Source organism: Adiantum capillus-veneris, chromosome 24 (assembly GCF_014529385.1).
Source record: "Adiantum capillus-veneris isolate H3 chromosome 24, ASM1452938v2, whole genome shotgun sequence".
NCBI lineage: Eukaryota > Viridiplantae > Streptophyta > Polypodiopsida > Polypodiales > Pteridaceae > Adiantum > Adiantum capillus-veneris.
The window spans coordinates 7470110-7497066 of NC_140954.1; the positions used below are offsets into that span (position 1 = coordinate 7470110).

Genomic DNA, 26957 nt, shown 5'->3' on the forward strand with positions numbered 1-26957 from the left:
GGTGCCAATCTGTCATGACGTCGGCTTCAAATTCATCTGACAGCCAAGCAGATGCAAACATTTGCTTGAAGTAAACCCAAGTGGCGGGTGCATGTCCTTGCATTAACAATGTCGTCCACCATGTGAGCGTATTGTCCTTTAAGAAAGTGGCAGCTTTTTTTACTTTGGAGGCTTTTGTAAAATTCCCTCCTGCATAAGCTGTATCAAACTGCTGGAGGAAAGTAAGAGCCTTTGTTTTATCCTCAAAGCCACTAAAGGTGCTGAACTTCACAGCTGCACCACCTTCTTTGTATGGTTTTGGCTTTTCTATTGGCCCCAAATTATCATAGGGAAGCGTTTGCAGCATGGGCACTGTAGTAGGGACCATCTGTGCCCCTTGGTCATTGAGATTTTGCATCAAAGGTGCCATATCTGGCTGCTGTCCAGAAAAACCAGCCATGCCAAAATTGACCTGTGGCACCCCAAACTGGCCCTAATTGCTCTGAAAGCCTTGTTGCATGCCAATATTACCATACATGGGGTTTGGCGTCATGCCATGCATACCCGCAAACACTGTTCCAGGCATGTACTGCTGGTTTCTAGGCGCATAACTAGCCATACTTTGGAACACGGATCCACCCCCGAAATACCCAGGATGTACCGTTGGTGGTGGAAAAACCTGATGCATTGCCTGGAGACCGGTTCCCTGTCCATTCAATGCAACATTTTGACCTTGAAAGGTGGCGGGCTGAAGTGGCAAAACCTGTGGAGTAGGGATCCTCGCCACCTGTTCATGGTCAGGACGGACCTGCCTAGGAGCCTGACGTGACTCCGCAACATGTGAATGCTCCCTATCCTGCTCAGTCGCATGGGGGACCTGGGCTTGAGCCTCAACAGGCTCTTTACGCTGAGGGCATTCCCTTGCCTGCTGTGACTTTAATGGTGCTTGCAGATAATCCATAAACCTAGGATTCTGCACCAACTGAGTGAAGACATTCACAGCAACAACTAATTGTGTCCTGAACGCATCCTCTTCAAAGTGCCCAGTCATGAACCCTTGAGCCGATCCTTGCTGTGCATTCACACGAACAAAAGGCGTAGACAGTGGCGGTTGTGAACTCTCGCCAACTTCATGCTGTAAAGGAATAGCGTGTCTACCCTAGGAAGAGGAACCGTCTTCTCTAGCATTGTTTGTCCTGTCAGCCATAGTGTAATTCCAAGTTCCTGTGCCTTGTGTCTTCGCCACAAACCAACCAAGACTCACTTCCTAAGGAAAAAGTGATCTCATCCCGGCGACAGAACCATGAAACCGGCCCGTAGGGCGGTAGACGTTAGCTTTCACCCGATTCTTTAACACTGGACTTTACGACCTAAAGCAATAGGTTAAAAGGAACCTGTAACTGAGACTGAATTACACTTCAAGACAAATAGCACGGCCAGGAAGCTAAAATGCTTCCAAGCAGACAGCGACACCTGTAGGCCCCAAAGGTTGGCGCCCCTTTTGGTATTTCTTTATTCTTTAACAAAGGGAATAAAACATGTGGTTCCCTACAAGCTGCCCCGCACAATCTGGGCTGAATTCCAACTGTTCTGGCCCGATTTCGGCAGCATAACTGTACTAGGACCCTTCACAGTCAGTATTCCCACACATTAGATGACTTTCCCGATGCATACGGACACTTGCAAAACCTGGCAAGAATCTACAGCACGTTGAATTCTCTGTTTTCTGCCCCGAAAATGAGCCAGATCACCTCTACATCGGTCCCCTCGCGTCCTCAAACCTCCTGGGGGTATTAGGGTCCGTTTGGGCCGAAACCCTAAACCTGCAAAAATACACAGCACGCTGTAATTCCCTGTTTCGGGCTCCGTTTCGCTTGCCGATCGCATCTGTAGCAAGTCCTCGAGCTCCCGCACTTGTAGGGCTACTTGCCCTTTGAATCGGACGAGATTTCGCACATGAAACCTCTCTGAATTCACCTATACCTGCGGGGGATTAGCCATTAGCTACTCCAGTATCTGTGCAAGAGGCTCTTGCCTCGGCAATCACGCATGAACCCATATAGCTGCACATTGGTCAAATGAAAAGCCCACTAGAGGGGCATAACATACTGCTCATAGGGGAGAGAGAGAGCAGTGCGTAGCGTGCAGGGCATCACTCCTGGCACCGCACTGTACATAAGGGAAAGGAAGCACTCCATAGCTCTTAACCTGTGACAATCCGCCTACTGCTGAAAAATGCGCCCCCTTCCTCTTGTAGACTCCCCTCAAAGTGGCAGAAGTGCTCACAGAGTGACACCTCGCCCAATTGCCGATTCTGGCCAACTTGACTAAAAATATCTCAATTGGTGCGTTAGTTGACTTGGCAGCAGACAGTAAAATATTCCCCTTGTCATTCCAAAGCTAATGACGCGAACACATTTCACGACCCAAAATAGCAGTTCCCTAAATTTTAGGAGATGCTTCCAGGGCACTCACACTGATCGTCTGACCATCAATCACCACTGGAACCACATCGGAAAATGCAATGTCAGCCAGCTATCAGGTGATTTACACTCGTAGCCCCACCGTGGCTAACCTTAGTCCATTTGCCCAACTTCAGTGCTCACTGGCCGTCCGGCCTAGACTCTCACTGTCCGCCTCACACCATACAACTCGGGAATTGGCATTTCCAGAGGGGTGCTTTAAAACAAATCAAATAAATTCCCCCCAAAAAGAAATCAACAAGTAAAGTTGCCACAGACTCGTGATAGTAAACCTAAAATATGTTTAAATTAGGTTGGAGAGGGTGAGGTTGTGAGCTTGAGAGTGAGGGAGAGATAGAGCTTGAAGCCTTGACGCTTGAGGGAGACGGTGAGGTTGAGCGCTTGAAAATCTTAAAAGGGGTCCAAAGCATGCTCTCCTAGTTCTTAGGCGCTAGTGTTCTTGCTTCTTTCTCTGCATCCTTTGGGTCGTCTTGCATTCCCTTGCGCCTTGCACAAGCTGGTCTTCAGTCTCCTGCAAGGTCTTCAATCTTCTGCAAGAATTCAGCTATGGTGTTGCTGTTGGTCTTTCATCAACAATTTAGCGATGGATTTGCAATTGCGGATGGGCTGGTGGTCTTTCAGCTTCTGCAACAATTTGGCTATGGAGTTAGAGTTGCAGATGGGCAGCCTGCAATGGCCTGAATCGGAGACATTCCCTCCTCTTAAAAGAAGAGTAATCGTCCCTTGTAAATGACATGGAAAATTTACCAATTATTACAATCCTAGGCATAACGCAGCCGTTCGCACAATATGGCTACGCATGTCAGTCAATAACACCGAACTACGGTGATCCAACAATTCACATTGAATATCGTTTGATAGTCCAACATTTCACATTAGATTGCAATCAGAGGTTCAAAACTAATCATTGGACCCTCGTCATGACTTTTCACATGAAGGGCATGTGGGTGCACCGACGTAGAGAGAGAATATTGTAGTCATTCATCTCATCAAACTCATTCAAGGAAACATGTCTGTCATGACAAAATGTCAAAAGAGTATTCATCACAAGGCATGTACAAAGTAGTCCGTAGGCAAAATACTATTACCTTAGTATTTGAAATGTAATACATACTTTTGACTAATTTCGGTTAATTCAATTGATAAGGAATTGGAGCAACTCCCCTCTATGCAGAAGGGTCTGCATCAGGCTCAACAATTGAATCCGTATGGACTCTTGGAATGGTAGGCGCCAATCCAAAAGATTCAAGATAGAGATCTAATAACGTCAGATGATTTGCCAAATCACCTTCCTCCAACCACTTGGCATCCAAAGCAGGATAATTCTTAAACTTTACCAAGTATCTGTGGTGGATCCTACCTTTTACCTTCTTTTCCTAATGTGCAAGGACTTGTTCCGGCTTCCATTTCTTCAACTTTAGGTTGTTGATCATCGATCATGTCTTCGGACACCTCCCCTTGGAAAGGACGGAAAAGGCTGACATGAAAAGCATTGTGGATTCTCCAATGTGGAGGCAACTGCAAAGGGAAAGAGACTTCGTAGATCTTTTGGGAATTTTAAAAAGTTGATATTACCTCATGTTAATCTTGGGATAAAGCTTCTCTTTGCCGTGCATTTTATGGAATCAAGCCTTTTCAAAACAGAGGAGGACCCAATCACCTAATTTAAAAGCCATTTCTCCCCCTCACCTTAAGAATCCAATACATAACAATAAAGCAAGTCTAAAACGATGGAATTGGTGACTTTCGATTGACCATCCGTATGTGGGTGGAAAGAGGAAGAGAACTTAAGAGTTGCTCCCATGTTTTCAATAAAGCTCGCCAAAATAAACTGGTCATCTTGGGATCCATGTCAGAAACAATAGATGTGGAAATCCCATGATATTCGAACATATGCATCAAGAAAAGCTTTGCCATATGATCAGCTTTGATAGTCTTCTTGATTGGTACAAAATGAGATAAAGCAGGTCACAATGGTCCCAATACCATCATTACCACCTTTGTCCTTGGTAAATCAAAAATGAAATCCATGGCGATACTTTCCGATGGCCTATCCGGAATAGGCAATGGTTGCAGTAAATCGCGTACTTCATGTCTTTCATACTTGGCTTTTCGGCATACCAAACAAGGAACATGCACTTCGGCATCGACCTTCAATTGTGGCCAAAAGAAAAAGGACTCTACTGCTTTTAGAGTTGCTTCAATACCTCCATGTCCCACAAGGGAGGTTGATGATATTCCACCAACACCTTGTGGCGAAGAGAATGGGTGACACATGATTTGGTGTATTGCATGAGCAAATCATCTTTAAGAGAATAGCCTGTTGTCAATGGTTCTTTAGCCAAGAGATTCTCATATATGGTAGCAAAATCAAGGTCTGTAGATTACTACTGTTGCATTTCATCCAATGCATGATGGTATACGGTAAAAACGGTTGCTACTTGTGGTTCGCGGGAAAGAGCATCTGCAACCACATTATATTTACTTGCTATGTCACAAGCTAGTTACATGGCACAAATGTCCCAAGGGGTTAGGATCAAAAACCCTACCCCTAACCTGTTTGAAACTTAGGGCCGAGGGGCCTAAAACCTATAAAGAAAATTTACACAAGCTGCTGGCATGGCATATCGTACGGATAGCGCGGAAATTGCAGAGGATGTTGACGTGGCATGTGCGGACACCCATTTTTACGGACAAACCCAAGAGCTCAAGCTTTTGGGCACAGAAGCTTTGGGGGGCGCCAGTTTTAGGGCCTCATGTAAACCTTCGTAAGTGTGTTAGGGCCTCTCTTTGGCAAATTAGCTTGGGAGCAAGGCAAAGAGAGGACCCTCAGACATTGTACCTTGTGAAGCATCAATAAAAAAGAAATATTGAAAGAGGCACCGGTCTTTGGGGCGAGTGCATCTGGAAGCAGAACTTCCTCGCTTCGTGTCAACTCTCCCCCCCTCTCTCTTTATTTCAAGTATTATTGTTGCAGTTTTCTTATGTGTATTGCTGTGGAGAGTGTCCAAGCTTGTTAGAGTGGTATCAAAGTCCAAATGATTCTTCTCCTATGGAGGGTCCGATCCCTTTTCCCGCAACACACATGGGTTCTAGCAGTGAATCCGACAGAGAGCAAAGTGCTCCACCAACTCTCCGACTTCAAGGAGATGAAGAGCACTCCAATCCTAGAGAAGGAGCAGAGGGAAAAAAAGGAGATTCCAGCGGGAGCCGACCTCCTCCTGAGAAATCATTAGCAGACCATGGCCCGCTTCCGACAAGAGATCTCGACAAAGATGGAGTACAGGCGTCAATTGCAGGTTGACACATGTCACGAGACTTTGACAACCACTATATATATATATATATATATATATATATATATATATGTTGGTTTCTTTCCCTTGATTTTATTTAATTTTTTTGGGACCCTCTTGTTGAAATCACAAATGCCCGGACATTGCATGGCCAATGAAACGGCTGTTGGCCGAGAGTTTCACCCGCGGGAGTCAAGGCCAGGCAGCCATGAGATGGTTTGGCCGATCGGCACTGGAATCCGACTAGTAAAGAAGTGATTTAGGCCCCTCCGCAGGACTTCGTAAGTTGGTGGGTACTAGGAATTAAACCAAAAGGAGCAAACTGGACACATAGCAGTAGGAGAGCAACCGTCGATCTCAAGTTCCAGAAGCCCCTCCCAAGAGGGGGCGCCCATTTTTGAGTGAAGCCTGATTTTTGGACTTCATTGCTCCACAGTGTGTGTGTGAGTAGTGGGTGCAAGTATCACAGCTTTAATGGAAAGCTTGCCTTCTCCCCTGTCTCATGCAACGCGATGATTTTCTCTTGCGCGTCTCTCTCTCCTCTTTGCACATATGGTAATGCCCCTCTAGTAGGGCTTCTTAGATGACCATGCACAATTCTGGGGTTTTTATGTGTGTTTGCCAAGGCAAGAGTCTTTTGTACAGGAACCGGATTAGCTAATTGCTAATCCCCCACAGATGTGCATAGTTCCATCGTGAAGGATTGTGAAAACGAAGAGTTTTCTCGCATGAAAACTCGTCCGATTCAAAAGGGAACTGCCACATTGCGTGTAGGAGCTTCTGAGACTCGCATAGACATGTTTGCTCCGCTCAAAATAATGCAAAACAAAAAATTACAGCCCGTTGTGTTTTTCTGTAGGGTTTCGCACCGAAACTGCATGGTAATGCTAGGGGAGCCTCAAGAAAGCCTTGGGTGCTTATACATGATAATTTCGAGAGATTTTCGCGAGGAATCTCATCTAAATCAAAGGGCAAGTGACCCTACAGGTGCGGGAGCTCGAGGGCTACCCACAGAAGTGATAGGCACGCGAATCAGAGCGCAAAAGAGGGATTACAGCTTGCTCTAATTTTTTTTGCAGGGTTAGGTTTTTGGTCAGTTTTGATGCCTACAAGTCTCAAGAGCTTCAGGGAAGCTAGGAATCACCGAACAGGTGTTTTGGTGCAAATTGGAGGCCAAAAACATAGATTTTAGCGTGCTGTAATTTCTTGCGAGGTTTTGTAAAGTGCTCCAAAGTGCGTGGAAAGTCACTGTTTACTTGGGATTTTGACCGCAGAGACTTCTACTGTGGTTATGTTGCTGAAATTGGGTTAGAGTAGGGGAATTTCAGCCCGATAAAAGTGGGACAGCTTGTAGAAGTTTGGGGCCTACAGGGTGTCGCTGTCTGCTTGGAAGCACTCTAGCTGCCAAGCCGTGGTTTGTTTGAAGTGTAATTCTCAGTCACAGGTTGATTCGTGAAGTTCCTTTGTATCGTAAAGTTCAAGTAATGTTAATTAGTGTAAAGGTTGGGTGAAAGTTAAAGTTCACCGCCCTTCGGGCGGGTTACAACACATGTACCGAAAGGATGATCAAGTACTCCAAGGACCCAAAATACATAAAATATCTTAAGAGTCACCCACTTGACGAGGTTCACTGACAAATGGCAAAACGCCGTCCATTCACTTCTCAAGTTAGCTATGAAGACTAAAGCAAAGCTGAGTGCAAAAAGGTAGAAATTGTAGTCTCAAGAAGAGTCCGATGACGCTCTTGAACAAAAAGTCAATCAATTGATGAAGACTACAAGGCATTCTCGGAAGAAGAGCCATTTAGAGAAATATCCCTGCTACCTAGGTTGGAAATCCGCTTTTGAGGAGGCTAGTAAATCTAAGAAACGTGTTCAATGACCCCAGTTCTCCACCTTAATCCTCGACTTCAGACAGTTCAAAGAGTTCTCCTTGTTCTAATCCCAGCGAGGAGAAAAATAAGCGGAAGAAGCGGACAAAGACTTTGATAAGCAAGAAAAGAAGATCTCAAAAGAAGTCCAGCAAGCACCGTAAGCATTCTAGTGTTCTAAGGAGGACACTTCATCCTCTAACAGTTCGGATACTGATTCCCGTGCATTTGGGACTATCTATGGAAAGAAACGGAACCACCTGATGTTAACAACTCGGTATGATTACCTAAGGAAAAAGAGTAAGAAGACGAGAAAGTTCAAGGATGGAGGTCAAGTAGTAAAGTTTGACACTTTTCAGGCTACAAGGATACCCATTGAGCCCTCGCATACATACAGCAGTTTGACATCGCTTTTTTTGGAGGTCGTTCCTCGGCCCTGGTACGAAAGGTAGCGTCTTTTCTTAAAGGTAATGCACAAACATGGTGGTCTTGGGTAAAATTCAAAAGAATCTTAACCTAAGTCATGGGTGAAAGTCATGGTGGTCGACCTTGCTTTTACACAGGAAATCACCTAAGTTGTGGGTAAAATTCAAAAGAATCTTCACCTCGGCATGGTTAATGGAGTATCACGAGATGTTATCATGGCTTGGAATCATTTGAGGATGACAAAGAAAGACACTTTGATTGCTTATTGCCAGAGGTTTTTGGGTATATTTTTACCAATAGCTTCTTTTCAAAATATTCCCTATAAGGAGCAGGTGGAATTCAGAGGCTTATGGCGCATGCCAAGGAAGGCTTTGGTATGCAATGTCTGCTTCATGAGGGAAGGATTCTTCCGACGACAAAAAGATGAAGGGCAAGCAACAAAAGAAGAGACTCACCAGCCCAAAATTATAAGTAGAGTAGCGTGTAGAGCCCTATAAAGAGGGCTAGTGTGACGGTTATGGGGAACAACCTTGCAAAGTGTTCGAAGAAAACACCTAAGGAGCAAGCTGAGGACAAATGAGAAACTTCAAAATTGGCAAAGGTGCATGCAAAGAAAGGGAAAGACAAAGGCAGGGTTGGTTCCAGATTTCATGAGAACGACCCTAGAGTAGAAGGATAAGAGTATTTAACTCTGCAGAGCGTGGGGCCAAGTACGAGACTAGGAAGTCCTTATTTTCTTCGATGGAGGAGCCAAGGCCTTGGCTTCATCTTACCCGAATCGGCGGCTCAACTTGGAATAACGCGTGAAGAAACGGGACCACAAATAGATGCGGTTTTAGCATCACCAATGCATGATGTCGCCATTACACCTGTCATTGGCAAAATATGGTTGCATTGCCAAGGTATCTAGGACACGATGACTTTTATATCATGCCACTGGAAGGGTATGATGTAGTCTTGGGAGTACCGTGGTTCCTCGTACCCTGGCACGAGGACTTCTATATCATGCTACTGAAAGGGTGTGATGTACTCTTGGGAGTACCGTGGTTCCACAAGAACCATGTCTTGGTTGATTATCGGGCAAGGAAGGCAACATTGAAGAATGAGAAAGACAGAAAAATCATTATGGATGTAAAATTAAAGGGCGAATTTGTCCCACTTGCATAGAACAGGTTTCCAATACCCAGGATCGATGATATACTTGATAGAATACAAGATTCTTCGTGTTTCATTAAAATCCATCCGAAAAGTGGCCATCTGTTTTTATTTTGTCAGACCTACAGAAACGACTTGAGGGTAGCAATCTAGAAGCGGTCTTAATGTTGGAGGGCCATGTCATAGCTTACTAGAGTAGAATGTTCTCTAGACTTGAGAGGGTTGCACAAATCCACGAGGAGCTGTTAACAATGGTACATGCTCTACTCAGTGGAGACATTACTTGCTTGGAGCAGATTTCACAGTATTTACAGATTATCAGAGTTCGCGAAAACTCGCATATAAGCAAATGAGATGGGCTAACATTTTGTGTCAATTCCATTTCCAAATTAAGCACGGTACAAAAAGAAGAATTTGGTGCCACAGATATCGGCCATCTTGGCGATACATCATCAAAACTTTGAAAATATGCTTGATCAATATGCTACAGATCCCAATTTTGCAGACATCTTTGACTGTATGCAAAGTGGAGAGACAGTTGCAGGTTATACTATTAAGAAAGGTTATTTAATGAGGAGAATCATGTTGTGTGACATATGATTCGAGGAAAAAGGTGTTGGCAGTGCCATAAGGGATCAAGGCATCAAGAGTACCTTGAAAGTGGTAGAAAAGTATTTCTACTGGTCTCAGCTCAAGAAAGACATGGATGAGTCTGTATGCACTTGTTTAGTGTGTCAAAAGGTCAAGTTTGACAGGCATAAAACGGTAGGACTTCTACAGCCTTTACCAATTCCAGATCGATCTTGGGAGAATATAGCAATGGGTTTTCATCTTCGATATTCCAAAGACTCAAAGTGGACATGATGGTATTTGGATCGTCATTGACAAATTTAGCAAGTAGGCTCACTTCACATTGGTAAAAAAGACACTTAAAGCTGTCCATTTGGCCAAATTGTTTGTCTCATAGATTTTCAAAGTACATGGCATGCCCATATCTATAGTGTCAGATAGAGCTCCCATATTTACGAGCTTGTTTTGGAGAGCAATGTGGGAGAATATAGGCACTGAGCTTAAATTCACATTGTCATTTCATCCACAGATGGACGAGCAACGAAGATAGCCGACTCAGTGTATTTAGACTTGTTGAAGTCTTATATCTCTAATCACAAGGCTCAGTGGGAGGAGTATTTGCCTTTGGTGCAGTTTGCTTACAACAACATTGTTCGCACGTCTACATGAACAAAGCCATTGAGATTGTCGAGGGTGTCAGAAAAGTTCCACTGATTTTGAGCACCAAGGACAAGATGTTTGAAGCAGATTAGTACACATAGGATCTAGACATTGCTAAGGTACGGGAGGCTTTACAAAAGTCTTAAGCACGGCAAATAAGGGCAACAGACAAGCATTGTTGTGACTTGCAGTTAGAGGAGAATGATTGGATGCTACTTCGGTTTGAAAAAGCATGCCTACAAAAGAGGAAGGGTAAGGAGAGGCTTTTTCCAAAGCTTAGTATGTGATACTATGGGCCCTTCCAAATACAAGAAAAGATCAGCGATATATCCTTCGACGGAAGGTGCCAGATACTTGGAAGATTCACAATACATTTCATGTGAGTCTATTGAGACCTTTCAAAGGTGAAGGAAGGGCAAGAGGACAGAAAGCCAGACGAGCAACCCGAAGTGGAAGAGATGGAAGAGATTCTCGTTTCAGAACAGGTCGTAGCGAACAAGGAAAGTGAAAGGTAAGCTAGTTCGTCGATATTTGGTTAAGTTCAGGAGTTATCTGGCTCTTGATGTGTATCCCTAAAATCTCACGGAGAAATTAGTGACTTTATTCCATTCAAGGTTACTTGTGACAAAGGAGTGGAGTGGCTCCCCTCTTGTGCAGTGTGAGAGAAGATACATCCAAAGAGTAATGAAATGTTGGTAGGTTGTCCACCTTGCCACATATTTTGGTCATGAATCCTCTTCAACAACTAGTCATTAAAAACACATCAGTGAAAAAGAATAAATTTTTATATGATTCTCTCTCTCTCTCTCTCTCTCTCTCTCTCTCTCACACACACACACACACACACACACACACACACACACACACTTCGTTACTTTACTTTGCCTAGGCTGCTTCATCCTGGATTCACACACATTTAAACCCTGCTTCGTAGGATTTGATGGTTATATTGTCTTGTGAAGTGCTCACCTTGAATAATTAATCGCATGCTAGATTCATAACGTGAATCTAGCATGCGATTAATTATTCAAGGTGAGCACTTCACAAGACAATATAACCATCAGATCCCCTACGAAGCAGAGGTGAAATGTGTGTGAATCCAGGATGAAGCAGCCTAGTCAAAGTAAAGTAACCATGTGTGTGTGTGTGTGTGTGTGTGTGTGTGTGTGTGTGTGTGTGTGAGAGAGAGAGAGAGAGAGAGAGAGAGAGAGAGAGAGAGAGAGAGAGAGAATCATATAAAAATTTATTCTTTTTCACTGATGTGTTTTTAATGACTAGTTGTTGAAGAGGATTCATGACCAAAATATGTGGCAAGATGGCTATAGGAGTTAAACTACTTCATGTGCTTCCCACATTTTCCACAACATTTGAGATAAGGAGGAGCAATGAAGCCAGAGAAGAGAAATTTTAATGTCATAGAAACAATCCCATGACATTGCAAAGATCTATCAGGTGAGTCTTGAACTCAAGAGTTGATACTCCATAGTGAGAAGCAAAGAGGAGTATGTGGTGCCATCATGTGCAACATTCAAGAGGCAACAACTAAAAGCCTATGCCATCTTTGTTAAGTATGTCATTAGTTTTGATATTAGAATCTCCACATGCGAAAGTGCACGAAGCTAAGCAATGTGATTATTTTAACTTATCCATTTTTTATTCATCTAAGATAAGAAAGAAATATGCCTGCATTCTCAATGGATTTGAAAAATATAGCATCATGAAGCCTTTTAAAAGCAGTAATAGAATTCATCATAATCATTTTTTGTCGTGAAATATCCTCCTTTTTCCTTTGGCCACAGAGAGAGAGAGAGAGAGAGAGAGAGAGAGAGAGAGAGAGAGTCATAGGGTTTTAGTACCACCACTTTGGTCATTTTTCAAGGGTTGAATCCAATGGTGGAGTTATTATACTGATTTAAGCACTTCTATGATATTAAAGCTTCTCAAAATTGTACACTCAAGATATAATAATCCCTACAAGCTTTACAAACTTGCAACACAAGTTTCATAGAAAGTAGTAAAATGCTTCTACTCTCTTTTTGAAAGTAAAGATAGTTTTTGACTCATTTTTCATTTAAAAAGATGTCATGTGGTGGGTGCCACAACGCAAGGAGAGAAAAAGGAGAGGAGGCCTCACCGCTCCTTGCCTTGCTATACGATCACACGGGTTTTTAATACACTATAATCCTTTTATCATGGTACTATAATGCTAATTTGATGTTTCACTAGTGGAGTTTTGTTTTTCAATTGAGCACTTATATCAGGCTTTTATTAAATCTTCATAAGATTATAATTATAAAAATTGGTAATACTTGTAAGCTTGCAAAGTGCCACCTATAAAATGAAAGAGACAAGTTTTTTGGATGAAAAAGAGCTCTTGGTTACCTTTTTATCTACTTTATTTGAAGGTGATCTAATTTTTATGTGTTGGCCTAAATATGTTGGAAGCCTCCAACTACTAGCCCATCTTACAGTCTACAACCTTAGGAAGCTCCAAACGCACTATAGATATACCCAAGTAAGTAAAATAATTTCCTCATTGGAACCAAAATCTCGATAAACATTTGGGTGTACATTGAAGTATCCTTTTATTTATTTTTACTCTAAATTCAACAAGGACGTTATTTTGTTGGAATAAAGAGTAGACAAAAGTCGACATTGATACCAACAATAATCACTAAAAATAAAAAGTGATACAACACATGCTAGCTCAAACTTTGAGGATATAGAGTGTATAGTGATCTTCATGAGAGCCTCTATATACAAAAGGAGCTTATAATGATAGGCTAGCGAGATATGGATAAGCCAATGAGGATAGGGCTACCTTATTTAGAGTAGACCATTCTATTTAAGCTAACATGAGTGTATAGTGATCTTCATGAGAGCCTCTATATACAAAAGGAGCTTATAATGATAGGCTAGCGAGATATGGATAAGCCAATGAGGATAGGGCTACCTTATTTAGAGTAGACCATTCTATTTAAGCTAACATGTCTCTCCTTCATCTCATAGGTGGTCAAACCTCTATGATGACATTTGAGAAAGGATAGAAATATCTAGGAAATTTATGACCTAGGTATTTAGAGGTGGATGAGGTAAATAAAGAATTGAACGGCTCAAAGGAGGTCTAGCATAGCTCAGAGGGAGTGTTACGCGATAAAAAGGTACATTTAGCATGGCTCGGAGGTAACATGTCCATGGCTCAAAGGTTGGAAAGCACTGATCTAAATCCTCCCCCTCCCAACCAAAAGAGTGATGTCCCCTCAAACCAAAACTGAGGTAAGAGTCGTAGGATGAAAGGTGATTAATGAAAAAAGTCCATGCATAGAATGGGCTTACCACTTAACAAGTGTTATGCATAGAATGGCCTTACCACTTAACAAGTGTTATGGGCAATGTCTAAACCCTTGTGTTACAACTAGATGAGTGTATACAAATGGAAGGAAGATTACCATGGGGGGAAACCTTTTGGGTTTATTTATGCATATACAAGGAAATACTAAAAGATTTATTACTTTTTTGAACAATTTGAGCTTCTTGAGAGTCCAAGAATCATCACCACTACGTAATTAGTGGTCCTTATCAGTGCATGTTCAACTTCTTTCGTAGATTCCTCATGTTCTAAGCTACAAGATTAGCATGTTGCTTTTCTTGTTTCTTGGCTAAGCGTTTGAAACATTGTTCAACTGCATGACCAAGTTGTTAACAAAAAGTGCCCCTTTCATCCTTGATCAAGAGGCCCTTCATGGTGAGTCCTCCTCAAGAGTGGTGGTTGCCCTTTGGTAAGCTTCCATGATGATTTCCACATGTTTTATCTCATGTCTAACCTTAAGAGCAATGATGGTCTTGTGAGATAAGAAGCGCTCTCTTTTGAAAAAGAGGATATTCATTGTGCTATGGAGCAAAAAATCTTTGAAATGATGAAGCATTGGAAATCTTAAACTAGTATGGGCACAAAAGGTCGTCGGCTGCAAGAGGACACCTCGCACAACGTGGAGGTAATTATAGATGTGAGTGGGAGAAAGTACTTGTAATGCAAATCAGAAAAGAGAATGAATGCTAGAGATAAGAGTGTGGAACTCTAGCCCTTGGGAGCATCCAGGGCGACTAGTGGTGCTTGAGCACCTTTGATAAGCATTGATACAATAGCATTGATAAGCATTGATAAAATAGCTTGAGTGCTTGAAAAGAAACCAAAATGATTTTTTTAAAGAGCTTAAGGGTCTTTAACTCCAAAAAGATAGAGCTTTGGAAGGAATCATTAATAGAGAAATCTTGTAGAAGCTAACAATATCTAATATAATCGCAACCATAACCTTTCAAAACATCTTAAGTGCATAAGTGAAGGGTGAGTTTAGGGAATGAAAAGTCACATGACGGTGGAAAGTCAAAAGACTTTTTGTGTCCGTATGAAGGGAGGTGGTTGAGTGCACATTGGTATATTTGTTTTTCTCTTTTGTTTTCCCTTCAACATTTTCTTCTCTTTAGAGTGCATTTGCACTATGTAGATAACGATTTTTTTTTTTTTGAAGACATTAGGACCAATCTCAAAAAATTAAAAATCCTTTCAAAACATCTCAAATGCATAAGTGAAGGGTGAGTTTAGGAAATGAAAAGCCCGATGGATGAAGGAGTACGAGCGGAAGTGCGACGCGAGAGAGAGTGCGAGAAGAAGAGCACGACGATATGGTGAACTCGCTCTACTGTAATGTGTAGAGCATAGTGAGTTCTTATTAGGTTTTAACAAAAGAATATGTGTACATACCTGGCGGCCCGCCCACTTACCTGGGCGACCACATTGGGCTTTATACCCCAACAACCTCCCACTTAAAGTCCAATGTGGTACTTTAAGTGTGAGAGAAGCTACTATACAAGCTAATATACAAGAGATGTAGAGAAGTGATGTACTACCCTACACCTAACTGCTTGCGAAAATGCGCAAAGCTCTCTGAGGGAAGTCCTTTTGTAAGTAGATTAGCAGGATTTTCTGTGGTGTGAACTTTGACAAGCTAAAGTTGCTTATCCTCGAGCATTTCCCTGATGAAATGATACTTCACATCCACATGCTTTGTCTTTGAGTGATAAACTGGATTGCGAGCCAATTGTATAGCACTTTGACTATCACAATATAACACAGGCATCTCTTCTTTGATTCCCAAATCTGTTACTAGTCGATTAAGCCAAATTGATTCTTTGCATGCCTTTGATGCTGCAACATATTCAGCCTCTGTAGTAGACTAAGTAACACAATCTTGTAATCTAGAACGCCATGATACTGCTCCACCAGCCAATGTAAAGACATACCCTGACGTAGACCTTCGGTTGTCTAAGTCACCTGTATAATCTGAGTCTATAAAACCCTTTACACTTAGCTTCTGACTCCCATAGCATATACGCATACTCTTTGTAGCTTTCAGGTATCTCAATATTCCTTTCACTGCCTCCCAATGTTTCTTGCCTGGGTTTGACATGTATCGACTTACTACTCCCACTGCAAATGCAATGTCTGGGCGAGTAGCAATCATTGCATACATTAAACTACCCACTGCAGACGCATATGGAATCTTATCCATTTCAGCCTGTTCTTCCTCAGACACAGGACAATCTTGTTTGCTAAGTTTCACATATGGTGGCAATGGAACACTCAGTGCCTTTCCCTTCTCCATATTGAAACGTTGCAAAACCTTGTCAATATACTCTGTTTGAGATAACCAAATCAACTTCTTTGATCTATCTCTCTCAATGCGCATACCAAGTATATGACTTGCCTCACCCATGTCTTTCATGTCAAACGATTTTGCCATCTTTGACTTCAAAGCTGAAATTTCTTCCAAGTGCTTGCCAGCAATCAACATGTCATCCACATACAAAATAAGGATCAGCCAACTACCATCCTTAGCCTTCTTTGTATATAGACAGTGATCAAACTCACTACGTTTGTAGCCTTGAGAAAGCATAAACTTGTGGAATTTATGGTACCATGCCCTCCGTGATTGTTTTAAGCCATAAAGACTTTTTAACAACTCGCATACCCAATCTTCCTTGCCTTTCTCAACAAACCCTTCTGGCTGCTGCATGTAAATTTCCACATCTAAATCACCATGCAAGAACGTTGTCTTGACATCCATTTGGTGCAACACCAAATCTAATATGGCAACCAATGCAAGAAAGCATCTCAATGTAGTCATCTTGACCACCGGAGAGAAGACTTTATCAAAGTCAATGCCTTGTTCTTGCTTAAAGCCCTTGGTAACAAGCCTTGCTTTGTACTTTGGCTGACTATCATGAGCGGTGATCTTATACCTGTAAACCCATTTACAAGGTAGAGCCTTTTGCCCTGTGGTAATTTAACTAGCTTCCATGTCTTGTTTTTATGCAGAGTTGTCATCTCTGACTGCATGGCCAATTGCCAATTCCCGGAGTCCTTCATTTGCACTGCTTCCTTGTAACATGAAGGCTCATTGCAATCAGTCAACATGACATAGTTCATAGATGGAAAAAACCTATCAGGAGGTCGCGTGACACGTCCAGATCTACGCACAATAGGTGGCTCAGGCTCAGCCACAACATGTGGTTCCAATCTATCCTGTCCTTGCTCCTCTTGAGCCCTGACATTTTGTCTTGCACGTGCAGGTCCATCTTCTTGGAAGACAACTCTTCTAATCTCCTCAACCCTCTCTGGTTTAGAATGATATTTGGATTCATTAAAGTGAACATCATTGCTGCGGACAACCTTTCTGGATTCGGGATCCCAAAGTCTGTACCCCATCTCACCAGAATTACCATAGCCTAGAAAGATGCACTTTCTACTCTTTGGCTCAAGTTTGTTCCTAAATTCCTTTGGAACGTGAGTATATGCCTCATAGCCAAAGACTCTGAGACGCTTGTATGAGGGCATTTTGCCTGACCATACCATCTCTGGCACTGAATCCTTCTGCAAAACCTTGCTAGGAGATCTATTTACAAGATGAACAGCTGTTGATACAGCTTCAGCCCAAAACCCATTTGGCAGTTGTGCATTAGACAACATACTTCTGACCTTCTCTTGTATGGTCCTATTCATCCTCTCAGCAACACCATTTTGTGGAGAATTGTAAGTACCTTTTGACTCACAAAAGTCCTGAAAGGCCTTTGAAACATACTCTCCACCAATGTCACTGCGTAAGCATTTAAGCTTCTTGCCACTCTGATTCTCCACAAGTGTCACAAACGTTTTGAAAACACTAAACGCTTCATCCTTGTGCTTGAGAAAGTAAACCCATACTTTCCTCGAGTAATCATCTATAAATGTCATAAAGTAAGAAGCTCCCCCTAGAGATAGGTTAGGCATAGGTCCACACAAATCACTATGAACAAGTGCCAACTGTGTATCTCTTCTACTGCTTCTATGCTTATGTGGCTGCTGTGTTTGCTTACCATACAGACAATGTTCATAGAATTCAAAATCATTAAATAAAAAGCCAGGCAAATAACCAGAATGCTTCTCTGCAGTCTCTTTTCATGTGACCCTTCTTGCCACAATGGTAGCATTCTATGTCACTCTTGCCTTTAGCACTGCGGGACTTGCTACGAGACTGATTCCTCTTTCCACCTTTGTACTTTTCTTTGGTCCTTCCCCTGACAACTAAGGTTGTTCCTTTGCCTTTGTCCATTGTCTTTCTATTGGTTTCTTCAGTAAGCAGACTTCCTTCTACACCTGCTATGTTCAAACCATCTAGAGGTGCAGAATTACTCAAAGTTGTGCGGAAAGTGTCCCAACTTTCCGGCAATGTGATCAACAGGAACATAGCTCTAACAGGTTCATCAAACTTGACACCTTGAGCTGACAACTAACTATAGATTGTGTTGAATTCATTCAGATGATTGGACATAGGTGTCCCTTCTTTCATCTTCAAGTCAACAAGCTTCTTAAGCCAGTATACCTGTGAAGCTGCACTCTGCTTCTCATAAAGATCACTCATCTTTAACCATGCTTGATAAGCCGACATCTCGTCTGCTACATTGAAGTAAACGCTTTCTGCCAAAGTCAGCATAATGGTAGAAAGTGTCAATTCATCCATTTCGCTCCATTCATCTTCGTCCATATCTTCTGGTTTTATCCCCTTGAGCTTTATAGGTTTTATTTTCTTCTTTTGTACCAACACGTGCCAAATCTGCTTCTTCCACAATGGGAAATTGGTTCCATCCAGCTTCTTGATATTGTAAAGAGCAGTGTCCTGTGATCCAGCCATAGCTACGCTTCACAGTAGTTTACTTTCCTGGGAAAAATTCGACAGAGTTTCCCCTGTAAACTGACCTCTGAACCAATATCAACCTGTCAAATGAACCAAGAAAGCTTCAGATTCTGCAAAAATTTTGGTAGAGTCTCCTTTGTAAAATAGCTTTGGTGTACTCAAAAACAGACCAAAAACAGCTCAAAAAACATTGTCTCTCTGACACTGTAAGCTGCGGGTAAACCTGGAATATCAAGCAGCAAACACAAGCTACTTGATGAACTAGTGGATGTCGCCTACAGTTTGTGTGTAGATGCGCCCGTGTCGTATATGACACGCCTCCAAGAACTGTGAGCCGTCCTTCGATGTGTAGACAGCCACAAATCAACACTCTGGGAGTGTCGATATCCTCAGCACCTGCAGTCGTAGGCCGAAAACCCCAAATTTGCAGAGTCGGATCTGCACCCGCTGAGACCACGTAGTCGAAAATGGCCTGCGCAGAACTTTGTCGAAGCCAAACGGTGACCGAGATGACCTCAGAATGAAATTCTGAGCACAACAAGCCTTACGGCCTCTCCCACAAGATTTGGGACCGTGTCTTTGCCTGTCGAATTTCACTCCAATCTGAGCTGGTGACTCTAGCCTCCTGCAGTGCTGCCCCGAGCCTCGATCTGAGCTCTGATACCAGTTGAAGGAGTACGAGCGGAAGTGCGACGCGAGAGAGTGCGAGAAGAAGAGCACGACGATATGGTGAACTCGCTCTACTGTAATGTGTAGAGCATAGTGAGTTCTTATTAGGTTTTAACAAAAGAATATGTGTACATACCTGGCGGCCCGCCCACTAATTACCTGGGCGACCACATTGGGCTTTATACCCCAACAATGGAAATAAATATTTTTTTTGTCTATATAAAGAGGTGGTCGGGTATGCATTGACACATTTGTATTCATTACCTATCTTTTAACATGTTCTTCTCTTAAGAGTTTCTTTGCACTACGCAAGGAGTAAATATATTTGCTTTGAAGCCATTAGGACCAGTATGCGATCTTATTGGCTATAAAGATTACTTGCTATCATATATTTTAATCTACTCCAATGACTGTACGAGTAATATCCACATGTTAAACAAAGTAAAAGGAAAATGATATAGGTAGATTAATCTTTACAATACCATGTTGGAATAAATAGTAGAGAAGAGTTGACACCAAGACCATAAATCACTAAAAATAGAAAGTGATACAAAGCATACTAAGACTATGAGGATATTAAGTGTGTACTAAAATGATCTTCATGAAAGTAGAGCTTGCTATCGTCTCTTTTCATTGCAAACTAAGTAATACACTCTTTGTTGTGTGCCTCGAGCTTCCTTCGTCTTCTCCAAACTGTTTGTGTTTCCTTGCAATCCTCTTTCCAACAATTGGTATCAAAGCAGGTTACATCCTTTCGGGCTTAGTCGTCGATGTCGCTAGCACACTCCTGCTTACTTTCTCAAATTTCAGTGAGCTTTTCTCTCTTGCTAAGATTTTTCATCTGGGCTCATTCCTGCCTCCATTTCCACTATAGGCAATACTACGCAGGCTCATTTTGTGCAGAATTTCTATCAACGTTGTTTTCAGCATAACAAGTCTCTTGCAGTCTTCTATAGTTTGTGCTACATAGCACGTGTTGTTCTCGCTTCGTTTCTTCTCTTTTTGGGTAGTTTCCACATTAGGTGCATGCATTTTCCATGGCTGACAACAACATATATGTGTTCAAGATGTTTGTTGTTAAGAACATGGGGACAATTACCCAATGTGGGCTTATATGATGCAACATATCCTTGTGTCAAAGGGCGTCTGGAATATTGTGCAGGGCATTGATGTATGTCCTTGTTACGTGGATATACGTGATGTTGAGAATGCTGCACGTTTTGATAGCAGGATTGCTACTGCTAGAACTCTTTTGCCTATGGTTGAGCAAGCTTATTGGGATGTAAGACATGTGCATGCTCATGCATTGATTGCGTTGTCTATGAAGCGCACTATTACTCCTCACATTCATTCAACAAAATCTGCAAAACACGCTTGGGATATTTTGACTAGTCTTTATGCAAGTCACAATGAGGTTAAAATTTCACTGATGCATAAAGAGCTAGAGTTGAAGATTATGCATGAGGAAGATGAAATGGACACTTTTAAGGATATAAATGAGCAACTTATTTCTACATGTGAAGTCATTTCTGACAGTTTCCTTGTGCAGACTGTTCTTCATGATTTGCCAGATTCTTACTAGACTTTTGCTAGTACTTGGAGACTTATGGCCCAAGGAAATCTTGAAGTTGTCAAGTTTGATACATTATGCACATTGCTATTGCAAGAGTCACTTTTTAGGAAAAATAGGGCTAAACAGCAATGCAGCCACTTCTCATGGTTCTTCTGCGAGTGGAAAAGCACATGTTCCTAATGATTCTGCTGGTAAGAGTTTGTCTGGAAATTATGGTGAAAGGGCCAAAAGAAAATGCGTTGCCATTATTGTAAAGCTAATGATCACTTGATCAAGCAGTGTCCTAAGTTGAAGGCAAAAGAGGCTAAGAAGAAAGTGACTGGTTCCACTACAAATGCACTTATTCTTGAGTCGATATTGATGTTGATGCAGAATGGGCTTTTAGTGCAGAGTGCACTTATGATCCTTTTGTCCATGATACATGTATATCATCTGTTACATATGCTCATGTTTGGTACTTTGATAGTGGTGCTACAAAGCACATTATGTCTCATCGTGACTTGTTTACTACTTTCGAGAATGTCTCTCACGGAAATACATTCATTTATGCCAACAATGCCTCTTCTCCGGTTCAAGGAGTCCGAAAGACCGTGCTGACTGCTACAAATGGTAGTTCTTTCACACTTGTTGATGCATTGTATATATACCTGGGATCAAGAAGAATCTTTTTTTTTGTGTTTGCACTTGCTAGACTTAGTCTTGTAGTCAAATTTGTGGATGACATATGTATAATACATCATCTCAGTTTGGTGATGAAATTGTTGCATCTGGCATTTTATGTCGTGGGCTATATAAGCTCACTTTGTATGACAAGTGTGGGTAGAATATTGAAAATGTTGTTGTGAATTCAAAGGTTGTTTCAGATGTAAAACTTTGTCATGCACGTTTTAGGCATCTGAAATTTATGAGTTTACTGTGTTTGTAGAATTTTGATATGGTTGCTTCTTTGCCTCCTCTTGAAGCACCTGTCAAACATGTTTGTGAAGGCTGTATGTTGGATAAGATGCAGCATTTGAAGTTTCCAAAGGATGGTTTAGTTAGGGCCACATGCATGTTGCAACTTGTGCATAGTGATGTTTGTGGACCCATGCAAACTCCATCCTTGGACAATTACCTTTACTCCAAGTATGCATGGGTGTATCCGCTTAAAGAAAATTCCAAAGTGTTTATGTGCTTCAAACAATTTCTGGCTATGACTGAAAATGTCCCAAAATGTACTATGGGTACCCTATGTTCAGATCGAGGGGGGAGTATACGTCTCATGAATTTAATGCATTTCTAGCTAGTCATGGGATAAAACACCAATGTACAATGCCTTATACGCCTCAGCAAAATGGTGTTGCTTAGAGGAAAAATAGATCACGTATGAAAATGACACAATGTATGGTCAAAAGTTAAGCTTTGCCACATTTGTTTTGACTTGAGGCCATCATGTGTGCCACTTATGTACTTAGTAGGTGTCCTACAAAAGCTTTGCAGTCTATGACTCCATATGAATCATGGCATGATAAAAAGTCTTCTATTGAGCACATGCATATTTTTGGCTGTTTGGCTAATTCTTTGGTGCCACAAATGCAAAGCAAAAAATTGGATGATAAGGCTATCAAATGTATTCTTGTTGGTTATAGTGTTGAAAGCGAGGGTGACAAGTTGTACGATCCACAAACAAAGCATATCTTGATTTCACGGTATTTTGTGTTTGTGGAAGATTCTCTTTAGCCGTTGCTGTCATGTACTAGAGACAGTAATGTAAGCTCATAGGACATTTATGATAGTTTGTTGCGTCTTTCCAATGGTGGAAGTTTGAATGTAAATTCAAATGAGGCAAATGTTCATCCTATGGGGGTTTCTGAAAATGTTACAAATTAGCTTATTACTGATGCAGATGTACATGATGTACTTGATGAGGAAAGGGTTGAGAATGACCAAGCTAAAGGTATACCAAAATGGTTGGTGCATACTTCGCGTGACAGTAAATTGGATGCACCTTTGTCTAGTTATACTTGTTCAGGTTCTTGCCATGCATCTTATGCATCAAATTGTTATGCTTTGGTTGTGTCTAGCTTATGTGATGTTGAGGAAGCTCTGTCTTTTGATGAAGCACATAAAAATTGGATTGATGCCGTGCAATATTCATATTTTGGTATAGTTTCTGGAGTTTTGTTGGTTTTGGTATTATCTTGTTTTTGGTGCTTGTGCTCTTTTGCTACTTTTGTGGTTTGTAAGTTTACTATTTTTGGTAGCTTTTGGTACAGTGTTTGAGCTCTTGGTGGTTTTGGTACTTTTTGATTTTAATATTTTGTTGGTTTTGTTGGTTTTGGAAGTTTGGGTGGTTTTGGGGCTATATTGTTTTAGCATATTTTGTTAAAGCTTTTGGATTTTTGTTGGTCTTGGAGGTTTTGGTATTATCTGTTTTTGGTAGTTAGGATTCTTTGCTAGTTTTGTGATTTGTAAGTTTATTGTTTTTGGTAGCTTTTGGTATAGTGCTTGAGCTCTTGGTGTTTTTGGTGGTTCTAGTACTTTTTTATTTTGGTTGTTCTACTATTTTCTAGCTAGGCTACCTTTTGTAGTTTTGGTGGTTTGCTTGATATAATGTTCTCTAAGCTTTTGGGATAGCTCTAGTATTGGTTCCAATTAGGTTCTTTGGTCTTATGTTGGTGCTTTTCTATGACTAGTATTTCTTGGCGGGTAGGAGATTTTGATGGCTTTGTGAAATTGGTGGTCGGTAGGTCATATGGTTTTAGTCTAAGAGTTTCTTCTAGTCGGACATGTTGGTGGGTTGATACTTTTGGTGGTTCATTGATTCTAGGTAGTTCTTAGTGACTGGTAGTTTTTGAAGATTTGTTATTTTAATTTGGTTTGGTAGTTTCGGGTGGTGTCTAAGTTGCTTTTGGTAGTGAGTGGCACCTTTGGTACATTTTGGCTATTTCGTGGTTCTTGGTTATAGGTAGTCTTTGGTAGCTTAGGGGATTTGGTGCTTAGTACTTTCGGGTAGTTATGGTAGTTGGTAAATCCTAGTGATAGGTATTTTGGTGGTTTAGTTGTTCTTGGTATATCTTGGTGATTTGGTTGTATATGATACTATTGATGTTGTTTTTTCCTACTTTTGGCACTCTGTTGTTGATACTCTCCTTTTGAAACCCTTCTTTTGGTACTCTATTTTTGTTGTTGCTAATGGTTTTGGCATGTTGCCTTTTGGTATTTTTCTGCTGGTACTTTGCTTTTGGCATTGTTATTTTGAGATGATAACTTGTTTGTGTGTATGATCCTTTGTCTATTGTTTTCACAGCATGAGTATAAGATGTCAGAGGAAACCTGGAAGGAAGCTCAAGGCCATACTAGTTTTATGCAGTAGATGATTGAGGAGGTGAAGAATGGCAAGAAATTTGTGTTATTCCCGGGCCCTAGATAGTGAATTTGAACAAGATGATCCATGTGTTTGGGTCATGTGGTGTGTGTGGCAAGCTTCTAGAATCTGCCCATGTTGTTGAGACATTTATGCTTGAATGCCAACATCAATTTCACCTCCTTTTCTTTAGTATTGTGTTATAGAGCCAAAAGTTTTGTGCCAAACCCGATTCTCACATGTTGATTCTTGAGGTGGCTAAATCTTCGGTCAAAGAAATATACGTTGTGAAGAGTACATTAGTGCTTTGCATGCTGGAATTTTCTCCATGTTGATTGTCACTCTGTTTGTAAGATGTGTTTTGTCACTGGCTGAGTTGTAGATGAGAAAGATGATAGTAATGCAAGCATCGGTGGTAAAGGGTCAAAGAAGAAAAAGGATGGGAACGGCCCTCCAAAGTCTGATTCAAGCCATATCTTTAATGTTGAAGAAAGTGCCAGGAAGGAACAGGATGTCATGGACAACTTGTTTGGTGATTGAGGAATAATGGAAAGGACTTGTGTGGGTGAGGGTTGCAACACCCCCCACCCTTTTGGCGGGGCCCCTAACATATTTGGCAGTAAAGATCGGACATAGTTGATGCATTTAGTGTGAACGCTACATATGCAGAAGGATGGAGGATGTCAAAGCTAGCACGATGGGGAAGGGGCAGAGGCCAAAAAGGCAAAAGGGGCAGAGGATGCAAAGAAGGGGGAAGCAACTGTCTAAGAATGACAGGGTTGATGCCAATAACAAAGAAGGGGTAGAGGAAGCCGAGGAAGGATGTGGTGCAGACAATGCAAAGGGGGATGGGGCAGAGGCCCATAATGGAAGGGGTAGAGGAAGCTAAGGAAGGTTGTGGTGCATCCAATGCAAAAGAAGATAGGGTTGAAGCCAATAATGGGGAGGGGGTAGAGGAATATAAGAAAGGAGATAGTGAAGCCTCTACAAAGGGTTCTAGGGCTAAGGCTAAGCCCAGTAGTGGATAAGGGGCCAACAACACTCCATGTGACTATACTGACCAAGGTGCTACTCTTTTAGAGCATCACATTTTAGAGCCCCACCAATGATTGCCAGTTGTACTTTGCATCACATTTTTAAAATGAAATCAATGAATCTTTTTTCATGTTTGTACATGTGTTCGTTATTCACACTATTGTTTGCAATCCAAAAAGGTTGTTTGTACTATTGTTTTGGTGTGCTCTAAGATATAAGTCCTTGTTGCACTCCTTTTTTTTTCCTAGCTCATTTATTGTTATGTGATGAGTAGGACGAGCATGTTAGCTAGGTGAGCCTACTTTGCAAAGGCAACTCTCTCTCGACATTGCTAGCAAGGTGAGCCTACTTTGCAAACACAACTCTCTCACAACATTGTTGCTTTGATCAAGCGGCTGATTGTGTTGGATTTGAATGAAGTGTGATTAAAGAGCTGGGTACTATTGCCAAAAGACATATGTAAAATGCCCTCGAAATGCCAATTGATATTGGTTAGGGTAAACTCATGGCTAACATGTGCTTTAAGGCCAAATACCACAGAATTCCTATGGGAAATTAAGCAGTAGGCAAAGCTAATAATCTGGTCTTGATGTAAAAGGGGGAAATTATTGATGATATTGAATGCTTGCTTCCCTACTCTCATGACTAATTATTTTTTCTCAGGTAAGGCAACCTTTGGTTTTTCACCATTCAAGTTTCTTTGATGTTAACTAGGTGTTGATCCTTCTCTTGTGATTGCAGACATACTCTCCCAAGAGGACTGTGAGATGTGAATGGAGAATATGGCAAAGATATTTGGTATAAACTCAAGTATTGAGATGAGAAGACAGTTTTCTTTAAGAAAGTGTAGACAGTGAGGACGAAGCACCCATAGTTTGCTGCCAACAACACAATCTTGGTGGATGATTGTAAATACAAGTCTTCGAAGAAGAATTATAAAAATTGTCTTGCCATTCGATTGTACGAGCCGAAGGTCGTTGATAGCCGTGGGTACTTGACGACTCAAATTTCATTGTGGCTCTTTGGATGGATGAAGAACCCCTACCCAACTGCTTGCACTAGTAAGAACCCACTGTTTGATATTGAAGATGATATATTCGAAGTTATTGCACATCACTTTATATCCATGGGGGGTACTCCATCACTTTATATCCATGGGCAGGGGGTACTCCTATAGATTTGACTCCCCCAATTTTGATATCTAAGCTTTGTATTTAGTTACCCTTTTGTAGCATAAAACATAAGACTAATATGGCATGGTGTGCAATGAAGCTGTAATTATTGTTAAAGTTGGCACTATGATTATTGTTCTAAAGTAACAAATTTGGTACTCGTTAGTTCTTTTGGTTACTTTTTGCATTGTAGTTCGTGTACAGAACATATATAGTTCTATTTTTCTTGCATGGTTGACTAGTGCTTATTAATTAGCTCTTATAGAGTATATTGCATTGTTGTACTTCATGTAAGTGAACTCTACAGGACCAATCTTTGGTTCTCCTTAAGTATAAATTTTGGTACAAGTTATAGTACCAAAATTGTACTTTTTCGCTCCACTACAGAATAGTGCACTCCAGAATACCAATTTTGGTGCTACTAGCAATAAATTTTGGCTCTACTAAGTACCAATTTTGGTACTGGTGAGTTATGTACAACAGTTTGCTAGT

General features: G+C 41.4%; 1 long non-coding RNA gene across 3 annotated transcripts in view; it reads left to right on the plus strand.

Annotated features, from left to right (window-relative positions):
* LOC147425891 (uncharacterized) overlaps positions 1-26957 on the plus strand; it is a 48389-nt gene that overhangs the window by 15383 nt on the left and 6049 nt on the right. Inside the window, exons 3-4 of one of the 3 annotated variants that reach the window (XR_015186111.1) lie at positions 22798-22848; positions 26035-26628. The exons of 1 other annotated variant lie outside the window; for it this stretch is intronic. This is a non-coding gene — a long non-coding RNA (uncharacterized LOC147425891). Of the gene's footprint in view, positions 1-22797; positions 22849-24201; positions 24978-26034; positions 26629-26957 lie in introns of those variants that run through there. One more of the 3 variants, XR_015186112.1, reaches the window with a different exon arrangement.